Here is an 18,505-nt window from a genome sequence, read left to right on the forward strand (position 1 = left end):
AAACACTCTCTCACACAGCGGAGGCAGACGAGGGTTCAGCAGACACGTGCTTCCTCAGACCGATGCGAAGCCACTCAAGGACGTGTCTGCAAAGCACCCAGTCAAATAGTCTCCAGCACAGGTGCACCTAATCACAGGCCAACCAGTGCGCAGGTGCCACTCATACTGGCTGATTGCAGGCCGATAGGAAATTGTCACCTGTTGGCTGCTGATCCTCTGGCCAGTGATCGTGTCAACACGCTAGAACGTGAATCGACTGCTCTTGCTTGCAGACATTTTCTCAGTCCACATACCTATACAATCACATTGCAGAACTACTGCATGAAATCCATTCAGAATATGGACTCACAACTGACACTATTGTGGCTACTGTAACTGACAATGCATCAAACTTCTCAAAAGCATTTCGAGAGTTCAATATCACAATTGTTTCTGAGGAACAGGATCTTTCATTTGTAATAATAGATCCAGAGGGAGAAGAAGTGTCAGAGGGTGCTATCATTCTACCACCTCACATCAGGTGTTCCACTCACACACATAGTTTGGTTTCAACCACTGATGCCAAAAGGGCAATTAAAGACAGTTCAGCTCTCCCCAGGCTAAATCTTTCATCTATAGCAAAGTGTTCAACCCTATGGAATGCCTATGGCAGACCAAACTATATTGAAATGCTCAAAGACTTGACCAACCAGCAACTGAAGACAACCTGTGTTTGTATGTGAAATTCTCTTTATGGCTGTTTGAGTCAGCTGACATTTCTTCAGGAGAAGCTTCTTGACATCATGCCTTCCTTGCAACTCCCACAGTTCAAAGAGGTAGAGCTTGATTTCCTTGAGGAATACTGCAGAGTCCTCAAGCCCATTACCACTGCAATTGACTGCCCTCAAGGTCAGACCTCATCCTACTATGGTGAACTCCGCTCACACCTACCCTCTTTGCTGTTCAGGCTACATGACCTGCAAGCTTCAAACCTGCGGTACTGCTCAGATATCTCGCAAGCCAGCTAAAAGGTTCAGTAGCTTCTTACAGCTGAAGACTGGTGTCAATTAAGCTGTTCTGGCTACAGCAACCCACCCATTTTTCAAGATGAGATGGTTGCCTCCCAACAGAGGATGAAGAATGAAGATAATTTCTTCATCTTCTCTGACCAGGGTACGGGTAAACTACTCTCACTTCAGTGTCTTAAGGTTAAACTACAATTTCATGAATTAATCATAAAAAATGAATATTCATCAATTGAAAATAAATGAGTTGCTAGTTTTACATCACTTTTTAAAATATTTTTGTGATATTAAAAAATCCTTGAATTTAATATAAATTCATAACCACCTTGTTTCCCTGTTTGCCTCTACTGTTTCCAATCCCAACAACAGGAACTGAGAGCCAGTTGGGCAGAAAGATGTTGCCCAGCCACAGCAAAGCAGAGTTGGAGACCTTTCAGTTTCTGGAGGACCCCAGAAAGGACCTTTCCTCGCTGGATTCATATCCACAGAGTGAGATTCAACACCACTTTGCCATCATCGTCACCAGTTGAGCGTCTCTTCTCCTTTGCAGGCATGGTTTACCACCCTCACAGAAGGCTGGTGATTGACAGCTAAACTGATGGAGATGATTAGTTGTGTTGAAAAACAACTAAAACGGAAATGGAAGGACTGCAGTGTTAGGGGATACACAAAGGAGTTTTCCCTTTTATTAGGTTGTTGTTGGCATTGGGTGGAAGGTGGGTGCTTCTCTTTCTCTTCTACTATTTTATATTCTATCATACTCTGCTGTAATGGTACTGTTATGTATTTTGCACTCGTTCAATTCGTTGCTTGTAAAGTTGAAGATCTCAGAAATTTACTTACTCCACTGCACTTATATTTTTTGCTCTTGAAAAAGACATCTGCTAAATGCCCAGTCTTGTTGTCTTCTGAAAGAAATATGGCCTAACTGTTCACTTCCCCCCGTTGCATTTCAATTGGCTGTTCACTGAGTCAGCCAGTGGTCGCTTTGACTGACAGAAACCACCCTGCATGCACCCCTGAATTCAGAGCCTCCCACTTCCAAGATACCCTGATTGGCCACTTCAAATCTATGATGTGGGGAAATTAGCAGAGCTCATCTTTTCAATGTAGGGGGGTTAAGGTCAGACCCATATTGAGGCTACTAAATGCCTAAAATGTGGTATGAGTTTGTATAGAATGTATTTTTGTACAAGATATTTTTTGATGTATTTGTGCCCGTCTGTTGGTTTGGCATCAGCTCTACATTGCAAAAAGTCATCTGACATTGTCATTTAAAACATTTAAAAGACCGTTTCTTTTCTCAAACAAATGAAAAAACCAGCGGATGAGGGGAGTCAGTTCCACTTTGTTTCCAACACAACCTGCTGGTTCTCACAACCTGCTGAATTTACTAGTCAGTGACATTCACTTGATACTGGTGGAGCCATCTTCCATGATGTCATTTTTACTGAGATTTCTGGGAAATCTGTCAAATTATCCTGGAAAACTCCAGAAAATTTCTTAATCATTTTAGAACAGAATTATGGAAACAGCTGAAATTTAAACTCTGCGGGGCCCCCCCCACTTAGATAGATTGAAAAATAGCTAGATAGATGGATAAATTGATAGCTAGGTGGATAGATGGATAGAATGAGAGTTTGGTGTTGTCTGTAGATTAGACATTTGAATTTATTTGTTGTTGATTATTTATTGATAGTAATAATGTCGATAAAGTCTGTATAAATGAAAGCTGATATGAAAGGTTAACAGTGGCAAAAGAAATACTACAAGCATTTTTAAATACACACACGCACACACAGATAGAGATAGATAGCTAGATAGACAGACAGACAGAGATAGAAAGATATAGTTTGTTTGTCGGATTTATTGATTGATTGATTATCCTTCTTCAAGACATTTGTTGCCGCAGCCTGTATGTTAAAATATAAGTTGACTTACACACACACACACACACACACAGTGTGGTTAGCGCAGTCGCCTCACAGCAAGAAGGTTCTGGGTTCGTGCCCTGGGGTAGTCCAGTCTTGGGGGTCGTTGTGTGTTGTCCTCTGTGTGGAGTTTGCATGTTCTTCCCGTGTCTGCGTGGGTTTCCTCTGGGTGCTCTGGTTTCCTCCCACAGTCCAAAGACACGTAGGTCAGGTGAATTGGCCGTACTAAATTGTCCCTAGGTATGAATGTGTATGTGTATATATGTGTGTATATGTGTGTGTGTGTGTGTGTGTGTGTGTGTGTATATATATATATACACTTAGCACAAAAAGCAAGGAAGTTTGTGTGTGGTAGATTATTTCTTTGTTGTAACAATGCTTCTTGGCAATAAATCTTATACCGTTGGAAAGCCTGTTTATTTCCCTTTTAAATGGGGCCACATTTGTAAGGAACATGCATTTGTGGGATGAGCAGCAGAGCTGAGTATGTGGGTTGCGCCCATGAAAAATTTGCCAAATCTTTTCTGCCAATGCCAAACAGCTTATTTTGCTGTTGCTATTGACTCTTGTTTTGAGCTTCTGGTACCCCAGGTGCTGACAATCAGGTGCCTGATATAAGATTTATTGCCGAGAAGCTTTGTTACAACAAAGAAATAATCTACCAAACACAAATTTTCTTACTTTTTGTGCTAAGTTTTTACACACACACGCACACACACACACACACACACACATATATATATATATATATATATATATATATGTGTGTGTGTGTGTGTGTGTGTGATTGAGGATGGGAGTAAAGTGAAGAAGGGGTGGAAGGGGTCAGTCGCTACAGTTAACCTCCTTTGAGTAAATTAAAAGTATTAAAAATGAATTCAAGACATCATGCCTTAGTAAAAAAAAAAAGTTAGACCTTTTTTTTGGGGGGGGGGGGGTTCGTTATACCCCGCCAAGCCAATCAATGGGAACCTCCCTTATTCATTCTGTTGCCAGGTAGAAAGCGAGCACTGCGTGCTGCTGGAGGAGGTCTTGGCAGTGGTGGATCACATAGTTCTTGTTTTCCAGGGAGGGAATGAATAATTCTGCTCCCTCCCTCTAAAACCTCCTGCATCATCACAGAGGAGCCGTGATGAGAAGGACGCCTCGCGGCAAGACAAGTTATTTGGCACTTCAAATAAGTCAAACAATTTGAATTTTTTTTTTTATTATTATCATCTTTTTTTTTATGCACATGTAATGGAATTGCACTCAGGGCAACTTGGGAATAATTGATCAAACACAAATTTGTTAGCTGAATGAGCTTATTTCATGTTTGCTCCCCCCCCCCCCCGAGCATGATAAAACACCAAACTTTGAAGGACGTTTGACTTTGATTTTGTGAATTGTTTAGAAAATTCAATAAGGCACACGAGGTCAAGTTTGACTTTTTGACATTGTTGAAAGTGCAGCCTTCAGAAATCCTACAGTACGAGTCTTTCTCTGACATGTTTTGTGGGGCAGGGAAGAGATTTGTATTCGGTTTGTGTCGGCTGGATTTAGGCGGTGATGCATCGCTCTGCTGCCTTCAATTATGACGGCATGCCGCGGCCAAACAATGTTAACATCATGTGGCACCCATCAGCCGCTGCAGCTAACTTCAAGTAGCACCCTGCAACTGGCTCTTTATGCTAATAATTCAGCTTAGTTTATCCTTCTTTTGTCTGTCTCCTTCCTTCCTTCTTTCTTTCTTTCTTTCTTCTGTTTGCTAGCTTTGACTGATTGATTTTGAACAAGAAACAATCATCAAGAAACAAAACGTGCATGTATAATATACAACTAATACAAATAACCATTATAAATGAACAATTAAAGACACAGCATAAAGCAAATAAAAAATACTTAACTAGAAAAATATATGCATCCACTTACTGTTACAAACCACGGGAGACGTCCTCTTTATTAGATTAATGTGCATTCTGCAGAAATGGTGCACGTATCTGTGTGTGTGTGTGTGTGATACTGATAATCCTGTAATTATAGGATTATCAGTAGTAATGTAATTAATACTGAAAAATGGGGCGCCCAGGTGGCGTGGTGGTCTATTCTGTTGCCTACCAACACGGGGATCGCCAGTTCGACTCCCCGTGTTACCTTCGGCTTGGTCGGGCGTCCCTACAGACACAATTAGCCGTGTCTACGGATGGGAAGCCGTATGTGGGTATGTGTGATGGTCGCTGCACTAGCGCCTCCTCTGGTTGGTCAGGGCACCTGTTCGGGGGGGGGGGGATTGGGGGAGGTAGCATGGTCCTCCCACATGCTATATCCTCCTGGTGAAACTCCTGCTAGGCGAAAAGAAGCGGCTGGCAACTCCACGTGTATCAGAGGAAGCATTTGGTAGTCTGCAGCTCTCCCCGGCTCGGCAGAGGGGGTGGAGCAGCGACCGGGATGGCTCAGAAGAGGCGGGGTAATTGGCTGGATACAATTGGGGAGTAAAAGGGAGGGGGGACTCAAAAAAAAAAACTGAAAAATCAGGAAGAGACAGATTGCTGTCTGGTGAGAGCCGTTATTTTCACTGGTATCTCAAGTAGACATAAAGGTCAATACGCACACACACACACACACAGCCCGCTAGGGATGATGGATGACAAAAGTATCGATATTTGACACATCTCTGCCAAGTAATACTACCCCCAGAACCTCATCAAAAAAGCTTTTATATGCACTTTTATTTTTTCCTGTTGGGTCGGGGTACAGGGTCAGCTGGCTCGAATGGTGCACCAGGGAGATGCTAAATAGTTTGCTGATTTTAAAGTACAGGCACCGCCCTCTGACCAAAAGCTGTGGTATCCAAAACAGGATGAAATGATAATCTTATGGAATGAGTTTTACTGGTATGCAATCACTTCTGATTATCCTCGGTGCAAGTTTTCTTTCAAATAGTGGCTATCTATTATATTCTATCTATTCATTTTAATAGTGGATCTGTTTCGCAACAACACTTTTTTAAGCTTACTTTTCTTCACATCGGGTCAGGGTTAGTGTTATGTCTTGACTGAAAGGTGGTTCCGGGTTTCTGGGCCCGTCAAAATTAAGGCCAGACAGTGTTCTGGTACCAGCGGTTTTCAGCCAGCTGGTCCTCAGCAAGGTCACAGTGATGGTCTGCTGCTTCTGTTATTTGTATTTTTATCTTCTGTCTGGACCGTGTGTCACGACGCGAGAGCTAAAACAGACCTGCAGGGTGATGGGAAATGAGTGTGCCCTGGTGCTACCTAGGACAGAGAGAGAGCAAGCGAGAGAGAGAGAGATATGGCCGGCGAGGTGGGTGTGTGTGTGTGTGTGTGTGTGTGTGTGTGTGTGTGTGTGTGTGTGTGTGTGTGTGTGTGTGTGTGTGTGTGTGTGTGTGTGTGTGACTGCGTTTTGCCTTTGCCCTCCACTTGTAAATAGAAATTCAGTAGGAGGCTGCTTGTGTCTTCAAAACAAATTAAATCAGCAACGTCCTTATCTCCCATCATGGCTTCCCAGGCCTAATTCTCTCTCTCTCTCTCTCTCTCTCTCTCTCTCTCTCTCTCTCTCTCTCTCTCTCTCTCTCTCCCACACACACACACAGCAGGGGATTTATGTTCATTTCACCACAAAGTGATAAAACCCTTCTAATGGAAAAAAAAAACCCTCTTCGAATTTTTCATTTTTACTAATTAGCAATGGCTGCCCACCTCCTGTTTCTCCCCATCGCCCCGCCCGCCTGTCACTGCCTGTTGATGTCCTCCAAATTCCATTATGTACCCGGTAGGTGTCCACCTTCCCGCCAGCGCCGGGTTCTGCCAAACACCTGAAGATAAGGGGCCATTTTGAGCATGGCTGTCTATCAAGTCGCGCGCTCCGGCCTCGGGTCTTTGGAGAGCCGAGAGCGCTAAACCAGCCGCTGCTCAACTGGCCACTTCCCGTGTTGTTTGCAGCGTTCGCATCCCTGAAGGTAAAACTCAAGCCTGGTAGTATTTCCCCCCTGCATTGTGGGTGTTATTGGTTATATTTAATCATGCGAAAAATAAGATGTTCTCAAAGTGGCTCATTCATAATTAGGACTTAAACTGTAAGTGGCTTTTCTGCAGGGGGGCAGCGCTTGACGGAACACAACCGGTTGCACATCACAAATGGAGAAAACGGCATCTGCCTTTCCCACACACGGCCTCTTCGGCTTATCAAGTATTTTTTCGTTTGGAGAAGGCGAGTTAAGAAAAAATATGTTTCTCGCGCCTCCTTCACATTTTACAATAATTTGTTTTTCTGGAGGGACCTTTATTGATGGGTCATTGCAGACACAACGCGGCAGGAGCCAACTGTGTAACTTCAAACTGTCTGTCCAATGACAAACAGAAAGGTGGGGGGTACACAAGAGGAGGTTGGCCGTTTTATTTTTCCATTTCTGAAGTTAGCACATTTGTTTTTGTCTTTCTTACCTTCTCGTCCTTCTCTCTGCATGTTTGTCCTTTTGTCTATTTTTTCATTACTAAACCTGGAAGTCCATTTCTTGCATACAGCACCTTTCTACAGCCTGCCTTTCAACAGGATTTGGAACAAGAAATGAATTAAAAACCCTGAGATAACCAATGAAGAATATGTCTGTATATCTATATCTGTAATAGGACAGCATTTGATGTGTATGCTTTGCGAGGCCCCGTGCTTCACAGATGTCCAGTATAAGTAACTGACTTCAGTACATTGATAGTGGTAACACATCCGTCACACTGACCTTTATACCAAAGTCTTCTTGAATAATCTTTGTGGATCAGGCTGTACAGTGAAATAAAAAAAAGGTTGGGTTCATTTCAAAAGGCCATATACGTAGCTATTAAATTAAATCCAAACTTAGAGCTAATCTTTTTGCCTTAACCTACAATTAGTTGCCCTTAAATTGAGTACTTCACAACCTGCACTACGTGGTTGGTCAGTTGCTGTCTCAATGACTTTACCAAGCACTGTTCTGCCAATGAGATTATAGAGTATACATAGATTATTGACTGTTGCAACTGCTCTTGACCTTAAAGTTTAAATCTGTGATCTCCCCCAACATATCCCTCCCTCTGGCAGTGAGAACTATCAACAAGGTGTAGCAGCCAATGTCACTTGTGTGCCGTCAGCTTGGCAGTTAACAGTTCCCACATTTGCAAAAATGAGTCCTGGGACCAAACCTAACACAAGTTAATCTATTGTATTACAAACTAAATCATATATAGAGTATAGAGAAGGCCAGAAGTATAGAGAAGGCCAGAAGGAGTTACATTGTGTCTTTGTAGATTTAGAGAAAGCATACGACAGGGTGCCGAGAGAGGAGGTGCGGTATTATATGAGGAAGTAGGGAGTTGCAGAGAAGTATGTAGGAGTGGTGCAGGATGTATGAGGGAAGTGTGACAATGGTGAGATGTGCAGTTGGAATGACAGATGGGTTCAAGGTGGAGGTGGGGTTACATCAAGGAGCGGCTCTGAGCCCTTTCTTGTCTGCAGTGGTGATGGACAGGTTGACGGACAAGATCAGGCAGGAGTCTCCATGGACGATGATGTTCACGGATGACATTGTGATCTGTAGTGAGAGTAGGGTGCAGGTTGAGGAGAGCCTGGGGAGGTGGAGGTATGCACTGGAGAGAAGAGGAATGAAAGTCAGTAGGAGCAAGATGGAATACCTATGCGTGAATGAGAGGGAGGACAGTGGAATGGTCAGGATGCAAGGAGTGGAGTTGACAAAGACATACGAGTTTAAATACTTGGGGTCAACTGTACAAAGTAACGGGGAGTGCAGGAGACAGGTGAAGAAGAGAGTGCAGGCAGGGTGGAGTGGGTGGGGAAGAGTGTCAGGAGTGATTTGCGACAGAAGGGGGGTACCAGCAAGAGTTAAAGGGAAGGTTTACAAGATGGTTGTGAGACCAGCTATGTTATATGGTTTGGAGACAGTGGCACTGACGAAAAGACAGGAGGCGGAGCTGGAGGTGGCAGAGTTGAAGATACTAAGATTTTCACAGGGAGTGACAAAGAAGGACAGGATTAGGAATGATTATATTAGAGGGACCGCTCAAGTTGGACGGTTTGGAGACCAAGCAAGAGAGGCAAGATTGAGATGGCTTGGACATGTGTGGAGGAGAGATGCTGGGTATATTGGGAGAAGGATGCTGAATATGGAGCTGCCAGGGAAGAGGAAAAGCGGAAGGCCAAAGAGGAGGTTTATGGATGTGGTGAGGGAAGACATGCAGGCAGCTGGTGTGACAGAGGAAGATGCAGAAGACAGGAAGAAATGGAAACAGATGATCCGCTGTGGTGACCCCTAACGGGAGCAGCCAAAAGTAGTAGTAGTAGTATTACAAACTAAATCAAACTATATGGGAACACTGTTGTACTGTAATATTGATTGTAGTGTGTCTCCAAGTGTGGTAAAGATGACAGTCATGTAGCCTGACTCTGTGGTCCAGATTGATAAAATGGCTATTCATCAATGGAGAAAAATCCCAGAATCTGCAAGATGGCGCCGTGGATAGTAGCCTCGGTTCTGCACTCTCTTGTATTTTTCTGTTTTTGTTTATTTGTTTAGTTTCCAGCGCACACTCACTGATCACATACAGCAGGGCAGAACTTTTTTTTCTTTGGATTCTTCCCCTGTTTTCTACCCAATTGTATCTGGCCAATTACCTCACTCTTCTGAGCCATCCCAGTCACTACTCCACCCCCTCTGCTGAGCCGGGGAGGACTGCAGACTACTACATCTCTGATACATGTGGCGTCGCCAGCTGCTTCTTTTCACCTGGCAATGAGGAGTTTCACCAGGGGGATGTAGCATGTGGGAGGATCACGCTATTCCCCCCAGTTCCCCCTCTCCCCAAAACAGGTGCCCTGACTGACCAGAGGAGGCGCTAGTGCAGCAACCAGGACACCTACTCGCATCCGGCTTCCCACCCGCAGACACGGCCAATTGTGTCTGTAGGGATGCCCGACCAAGCCGGTAACAAGGGGATTTGAACCAGTGATCCCCGTGTTTGTAGGCAACAGACTAGACTGCTACGCCCCCTGGACACCCAGCAGGGAAAAACTTTTAAGCCTGCAACTGTCCACTGGAAAAACTGAACAAACGTCCTTACCGACTTTAACTCGACTTTTTAACAAAAGTCTTGCTGAGCTTTTGGCTGGGGGAGTACTGTACAGGCTCCGGCGGAGACGCCGATGGAGGAAGCGAGCCGGTGCGCTCATTAAACTGCAACAGCAGGGATTTCGAACTGCGCTCTCGTCAATCAACCAGGTGAATGTCTGCTCTCTGGCCAACAAGATGGATGAACTGCTGCTTCTAAAAAATGGAAAAAACTTGGACTTTTCCAGATCTGTTGCCCTGTGCCTCACCGAAACCTGGCTTAGTGAGCACATACCGAACAGTACACTTCATTGGCCGCAGTCCCAATTCTTCTGAGCGGACTGTGAAACAGAGCTATTAGGGGGGAAAATGGGGTGGCAGTATATGCTTCTACATAAACGAAGGTTGGTGTACAGATGACTCAGTGTTGAAAAAATCATGCAGCCCTCACTTATAGACCTCTTTCATTGACTGTAAACCATTTTATTCACCGCATGAATTTTCATCATTTATTCTGGTCAGTGTTTATATCCCACCCCAGGCCTGTGTTAAAGAGGCGTTAAAACACCTGGTTGATCAAATTACAAACATGGAGTGCAAATATCCAGACTCCCTTCTCATTATCCTTGGAGATTTTAGCAGAGCAAACCTCAGCCATGAACTGCCAAAATACAGACAGCATGTTAAATGCCACACAAGGGACAAAATCATTTTTGATCATTGCTACACACTATTAAAGGACGCCTATCTCTCTGTCCCCCATGCAGCCCCGGGATTCTAATTATTGTCTGATTTATCTTCTCCCCACCTACAGGCAGAAACTAAAATCTGTAAAGCCCGTGGTTAAAACTGTGAGGAAATGAACCAATGAGTCAAAACTGGAGCTCCAGGCCTGCCTTGACTGCACTGATTGGAGTGTTTTTGAGGCTGCATCTACAGACCTGGATGAACTTACTGACACGGTGACATCTTACATCAGCTTTTGTGAGGACATGCGTGTGTCCACCAAATCTTTCTGGACTTTCAATAGCAATAAGCCCTAGTTCACAGCAGAACTCAGGTAGCTTCGTCAGGCCAAAGAGAGAGCCTACAGGAATGGAGATAGGATCAACCAAGGTACAACCAAACCAGAAATACACTCACAAAGGAGATCAGAGTGGCAAAAAGGTGCTACACTGAAAATTTGAAAAACAGGTTTTCTGTCAACGACCTAGCATCAGTCTGGGAATGCTTGAAACATATTACCAACCACAGGAGAACATTCCCCCTCACTGCAGGGAACCATCAACTGACTGATGATCTAAATGGATTTTACTGCAGGTTTGATAAGTGCACTTTCACACCCCTCACCATCTCCAGCCACAACACTCAACCAACCTGCCAGCCCCTCTCCACTGACCCCCACCCCACACACACACAGGATCTGTGTCGAGGATGTGCGCCAGCTCTTCCAGAGACAAAAGACCAGGAAGGCACTGGGCTCGGATGGCGTGTCACCCTTCTGTCTAAAAATCTGTGCTGACCAGCTGGCCCCCATTTTCACACTGATCTTGAACAGATCACTGGAGCTGTGTGAAGTCCCCTCCTGCTTCAAAAGCCCCACTGTCATCCCAGTCCCCAAGAAACATCGTATCACAGGATTAAATGACTAAGGGCCCTTTGCCCTAATGTCTGTGGTTATTAAATCCTTCAAGAGACTGGTGTTGGCCCACCTGAAAGAAATTACAGGCCCCCTGCTCGACCCTCTGCAGTTGCCTACTGAGCAAACAGGTCAGTGGAGGATGCAGTCAACACGGGAATGCCCTACATCTTCCAACATCTCGACTCCCCAGAGAGACACACAAGGGTCCTGTTTGTGGACTTCAGCTCAGCGTTCAACATCATCATCCCAAATATCCTCCACTCCAAACTCACCCAGCTCCCTTTACCAGCCCCCATCTGCCAGTGGGTTAAAAACTTCCTGACAGACAGGAAGCAGCTGGTGAGGCTGGGGAAAATTACATCTAGCACCCAGACAATCAGTACTGGCGCCCCCCAGGGATGTGTGCTCTCCCCTCTACTCTTCTCCGCCTACACAAATGACTGAATCTCAGGAGACTCGCCTGTTAATCTCCTGAAGTTTGCGGATGACACATCCATCATTGGCTTTATCCAGGGTGGTGACGAGTCTGCATGTAGATGGGAGGTTGAACAGCTGGCCCTGCGTTGCAGTCATAACAACCTGCAGTTGAACACGCTCAAAACTGTGCAGATGACAGTGGACTTCAGGAGGAGTCCCCCAACACTGCCCCCCTCACCATACTCAACAGCACGGTGTCTGCAGTGAAAACCTACAGATTTCTGGGTTCCACAATCTCCCAGGACCTAAGGTGGGCATCCAACATAGACACAATCATCACAAAGGCCCAGCAGAGGATGTACTTTCTCTACCAGCTCAGGATGTTCAACCTGCCTCAGGAACTGCTGATTCAGTTCTACTCTGCAATAATCCAGTCTGTTCTCTGCACATCCATCACTGTCTGGTTTGGACACCAAACAGGACAGGGACAGACTACAAAGGACAGTTAAGTCTGCAGAGAAAATCATTGGTGCCAACCTGCCCTCTGTTTAGGACTTGTACATCTCCAGATTCAGGAAATGGGCAGGCAACATCACTGCAGACCCATCACACTCTGATCACAACCTGTTCCAATTCCTCTCCTCTGGTAGGTGCTACAGAGCACTGTACACAAAAAAATAAAATAAACCATATAAAATCAGTTTCTTTCCGCAGGCTGTCATTCAAATGAACACTTAACATTGTCAAATAAATCCAACATTGTACATATACTGGTACACTCTGTCATGTACATCTACCTCAGGCATGTATATAAGTAACCCGCTAACATCTATTTCAGCATTTCTGATATATTCTCTGAACCATTGCACTTTATTGCTTTTTATTTGACTTGTATAAAGTCAGTCCTTGTGTATATATCTGAAGATTTTTGTGTTATTCTTTAGGTATACTGAGAGAACCACGAAACTGGAGTCAAATTCCATGTGTGCTCAAACCTACACGGCCAATAAATCTGAATCTGATTCTGATTTCAGTTTTAATAGATTGTTTAAGTGCAAATAGGCGCAGTGTCTGCATGTATATAATTAGTTTCAAAATTAAAATAATAATAATTACATTTATATAGTGCTTTTCTAGACACCCGAAGTGCTTCACATTAAAGGGGGTAACACACTTCAACCACCACCAATGTGTAGCACCCACCTGGGTGATGCATGGCAGCCATTTTGCGGCAGAACACTCACCACACATCAGCTTGAGGTGGAGAGGGAGGAATCATTGAGACAATTACATGGGGGGGGGGTGATTAGGTCGCCAGATGGAGAGAGCCAGGTTAGGAATTTTGCCAGAACACCGGGGAACCCCCTATTCTTTGCAATAAGTGCCACGGGATCTTTAATAACCACAGTGAGTCAGGACCTTGGTTTAACATCTCATCCAAAGGACGGTATCTCCATAGCACAGTGTCCCTGTCACGGCACTGGGGCCTTGGGATTTGTTGTTTTTATTAGGACCAGAGGGAAGACTGCCCCCTGCTGGCCCACCAACACCACTTCCAGCAGCAACTCATTTTCCCAGGTGGTCTCCCATCCAAGTACTAGCCAAGAACATACCTGCTTAGCTTCTGTCATTTGACAGCACTAGGGTACATGTTGGTATGGCGGCCAGCAAAATGTTACACTGATACAGTATTCATTGTTTCTCTACATTTTTCTCAATTTTCAAACTTTTCTGACTCCAGTCATTCTGGCTGGCTTTCGTTCTTTGGGCGGTGGAATTTTTGTACTGTGTTGCTCTGAATGAATGGACTGTGTTGTTGACTTTCTTGTTTTTTTTCCCCTTTGTTCTCTCTGTTTTTGTATGTTTTTGGTGGTGTCGTTTTTGGAAATTTTGGATATGTGTTGTCTTTTGTGTTGCACTGCTGTGGGCTGGATGAAACGAAATTTCATTTCTTTTGTGTATGTGTGTGTAGGTGTTTTAAAGTATGTGTGTTTCTGTGTGCGTGTGTGCATGCATGTGTGTGTGTGTGTGTGTGTGTGTGGTAGTAGACCCTGCATCCTGTGATCATCCCAGTAAGACCAAATCCGGCAACTGGTCTAGGAATGAACTGGGACTCTCCTTGGAAAAGAAGAAAGATACAGTAAGGGACTTTGGTCTGTTCTGTCTGGCTGTGCAGCCATATGGCATCGTTCACCCGGAGATGTGGCAAGAAAAAAGATGGATAGTGCCCTTAGGTTAAAGAGTAAGTGAGCACTCGTTTTTCGTCTGTCTCTGTCTGCTCACTTATATAAAAAGGATATAAAGGGGTGCAGATGTAGAGGACAGTGATGGAGGTGTTCATGTATAAAGGAAATAAAGGGGGGTAGATGGACAAGACAGTGATGGTGGTCTCCATGTTTAAAGGATATAAAGGGGTGCAGATGTAGAGGATAGTGATGGAGGCGTCCATGTATAAAGGATATATAGGGGTGTGGATGTAGAGGATAGTGATGGAGGTGTCCATGTATAAAGGAAATAAAGGGGGGTAGATGGAGAAGACAGTGATGGTGGTCTCCATGTTTAAAGGAAATAAAGGGAGTAAGATGGAGAGGACAGTGATGGAGGTGTCCATGTATAAAGGATATAAAGGGGTGTAGATATAGAGGATGGTGGTGTCCATGTTTAAAGGATAGAAAGGGGTGTAGATGTAGAGGACAGTGATGGAGGTGTCCATGTATAAAGGATATATAGGGGTGTAGATATCGAGGACAGTGATGGTGGTGTCCATCTTTAAAGGATAGAAAAGGGTGTAGATGTAGAGGACGGTGATGGAGGTGTCCATGTATAAAGGATATATAGGGGTGTAGATATCGAGGACAGTGATGCGGGTGTCCATGTATAAAGGATATAAAGGGGTGTAGATGTAGAGGACGGTGATGGAGGTGTCCATGTATAAAGGATATATAGGGGTGTAGATGTAGAGGACGGTGATGGAGGTGTCCATGTATAAAGGATATAAAGGGGTGTAGATGTAGAGGACAGTGATGGAGGTGTCCATGTACAAAGGAAATAAAGGGGTGTAGATATAGAGGACAGTGATGGAGGTGTCCATGTATAAAGGATATAAAGGGGTGCAGATGTAGAGGACAGTGATGGGGGGGGTTGTTCGACTGAAGGTGGCAGTGTTGTAGTAGAAGCTGGGACGAGAGTTTAGTTGGCTTTCTACACCCCACATGTTGCCTACGTCAGTCACATCATGGGTCTCACCATCTTTGATGCCCCCATATGACATGGGCAATTTGGATGTTGTAATGTGCATTTTCCCCCAGTGCACGGTAAGAAAACCCATGTTTCCCCCACAAAGCAGGCATGTGATGCATGAAGATACCACGAGGAAATTAATTCTACCATCCCAGACTCATACCAACACGAGTTCAGCTAAAAAAAAAAAGTTAAAAAAAAGAAAAAGGTTTGCTACCTCTCTAAGAGTCAGTAAACATATATAGCATGTATGTATGTATGCCTGTGCATGTAAGAGAAAGTGTGTGTGGGGGGGTAGGGTGGAGTGGGGGGGGTCCATGATGTGGAAGAGATTAGTGTAATGCAGTGGCATGTCTACTGTATGAAGAACATATCTGTTTTTATCTGCTCACATCATGTTATGAATTCCTGCTGTTCGGTGATAACACATCTCTGCCCTCCTGACTTGTAGCACAGTTTCTGCTAGTCCAGATCCAAGAGAAGAACAAGGCAAGGAAACGGCCCAAAGTAAAAAAAAATCAAACAAAAACAATACCTATCTGTGTGTGTGTACATGTTTAACTATTCTAATGTGGACCAAATGTCCTCATTAGGATAGAAAAACCAGAAACCACCTACCTTGTGTGGCCCTTTTAGAGGTCCCCACAAGTAAAAGGGTCTATTTTAGGGTTAGGACTTGGTTTTAGGGTCAAGGTTAAGGTAAGGGTTAGGGTTAGGCATATAGTTTGTGTGGTTAAAGTTGGGGTTAAGGGCTAGGAAATTAATGTAGTCAATGAGTGGTCCTCATAAGGATAGTGAATCGAGTGTGTGTGTGTGTGTGATCCCAAACATCAGCCATTTGACAACGTCTCAGCGCGGCTATTTTTCACTTTGCAACATTAGTGCTCCGCCAATCTAGGGGTTACAAACAGACCGGTGACATTTTTTTTTTGTCATGACAACACTGCGGAGATTGTTGTCGAGGTGATTGCTGAGTTACTAAAACCTCATAATTTGTGAGTGTGTTTGTCTCCCTTTGTGCATTGTTGCGAGTGTCCATATGTGTGCATGCGTGTGCGTTGGTGGCTGTGTGTTCGTGCATCTGCATGGATGTGCGTTTGGCTGTGTGTGCGCCCACTGCATGCGGTTCAGCTCTGTCTTATAATCCCATCTATTGTGTGAGAATTGAGAATGCCTGCACCCCCTACTGTGGGGGCACAGAGAACAGATAGGGTCAGCAGGGATCTGTTTTTCTCTCCGCGAAGCAAGAGTTGAACCAGCGTTTTTCTTGGCTTTCTTCCCTCTCGTCTCATCACAGCCTTGGAACCTGGAACAATAGGGAGCCTTCCGTCTGGAAAAAGGGGGGGGGGGAAACAGCAACAACGAAACTATTACTCTGAAAGTTGTGGGGCTGTCCAAAGGAGGCAGGCTGAATTAGATGGGGTTGTGCCTGTGACAGCATAACAGCGGGGCCAGCCATGGTCTCTTCACAGATTTTTTTTTTTATTTTACTGCAGACACACACACACACACACACACATACACACACACACATACAGCGAGGGAGCGAGACACACACACACCCAGAGAGAGAGAGAGCATGACAGAGACAGACAGAAAGAGACACACACACACAGCGAGGGTGCGAGACACACACACCCAGAGACAGAGAGAGAGCGTGACAGAGACAGACAGAAAGAGAGAGAGAGACACACACACACACACACACACACACAGCGAGGGAGAGACGCACACACCCAGAGAGAGAGAGCGCGACAGACAGAGAGAGAGACACACAATCACACGCACACACAGCGAGAGGGAGACAGAGAGCGACAGACGCACACACACACACACACACACACACAGTGAGAGAGAGAGAGACACACACACAGAGACAGAGAGAGAGACACACACACACACACAGCGAGAGGGAGACAGAGAGAGAGCAACAGAGACAGACAGACAGAGAAAATGACACACAGCGACAGAGAGAGAGACACGCACAGCGACAGTAATGCCAGCAGAAAATGTTGAATGGGGTGGCCATGGGGGAGGCCATAAGGGGGGGGGCACAAATTGATCTTGAATTTTGGAGTGCATTTTTCACAGTGCAATTGCAGCTTAATAGTTTTGGCCAGCTAATGCAAACGACTGTTTGGATGGAGTACAGTGGAATAGGCAACCTGCTTGAAGTCGTAGAGCAATGAAAATATTGTGCTGCAGCGGTCTTCCCAGCCCCTCTTGTTGCTACGGCGTCTCCAGACCGCCGTGTCGGACTAATGTGATATCTTCTGCAAACATGCTCACGGCCATTAATGCTGCAATCTGGGCAATAATTGTTTGAATACTGATCTGAGATCAATACGTTATCATGCGGTGCATATTGTCATATGACCTGAGTATTAACACAGAATAAGCGTCTTTTTCTTTTTCTTTTTTAACTTTTGATGTTGCAGTTGCAACAGGGGCCCCCTTGATTGCTTTGCAACAGTGAGAAAGACAATGAAAAGAAAGAACGAACATGGGCGAAAGAGAAGGGAGGGAGAGGGGCAGAGAAAGAAAAAGGAAGATAAAAAGACAGGAACAGGAGGGTACCAGAGAGAGAGAGAGAGAGAGAGAGAGAGAGAGAGAGAGAGAGAGAGAGAGAGAGAGAGAGAGAGAGAGAGAGAGAGAGAGAGAGAGAGAGAGAAATGGTACGATGGAGATAAGACAGACATGGAGAAAAGGGTGAAGATGGAAAGAAAGACTGGGGAAAGAAACGGGGTGAAAGACGGAGAGAAAATGAAATTTAGAAAGAGAGAGAAGGACAGTGCTGTCCTATGGGGATGGAGATATGCTGTCAAACTGGAAACTGGGGCAGTGTGTGTGTGTGCGTGCGTGCGTGCGTGCGTGCGTGCATGTATGAGAAACACAACATATAATCACTCCGCCAGATAGAGAAGTAACTACTGGGTCGACCCTGCAGTAGCTAGTGTGTGTGTGTGTGTGTGTGTGTGTGTGTGTGTGTGTGTGTGTGTGTGTGTGTGTGTGTGTGATACAATCTACATGCAGGAAATTTACACCACATAATTACGCGGACAGACAGAGCGGCTGCTTAAGAGCGTTGACTCTCCAGGACCTTATCTACATACTTGCATGTGTGTGTGTGTGTGTGTGTGTGTGTGTGTGTGCATGTTGAGGAAGGCGCGTCACATAATTA

This window comes from Lampris incognitus, chromosome 3 (genome assembly GCF_029633865.1).
Source record: "Lampris incognitus isolate fLamInc1 chromosome 3, fLamInc1.hap2, whole genome shotgun sequence".
In the NCBI taxonomy this organism is placed as follows: domain Eukaryota; kingdom Metazoa; phylum Chordata; class Actinopteri; order Lampriformes; family Lampridae; genus Lampris; species Lampris incognitus.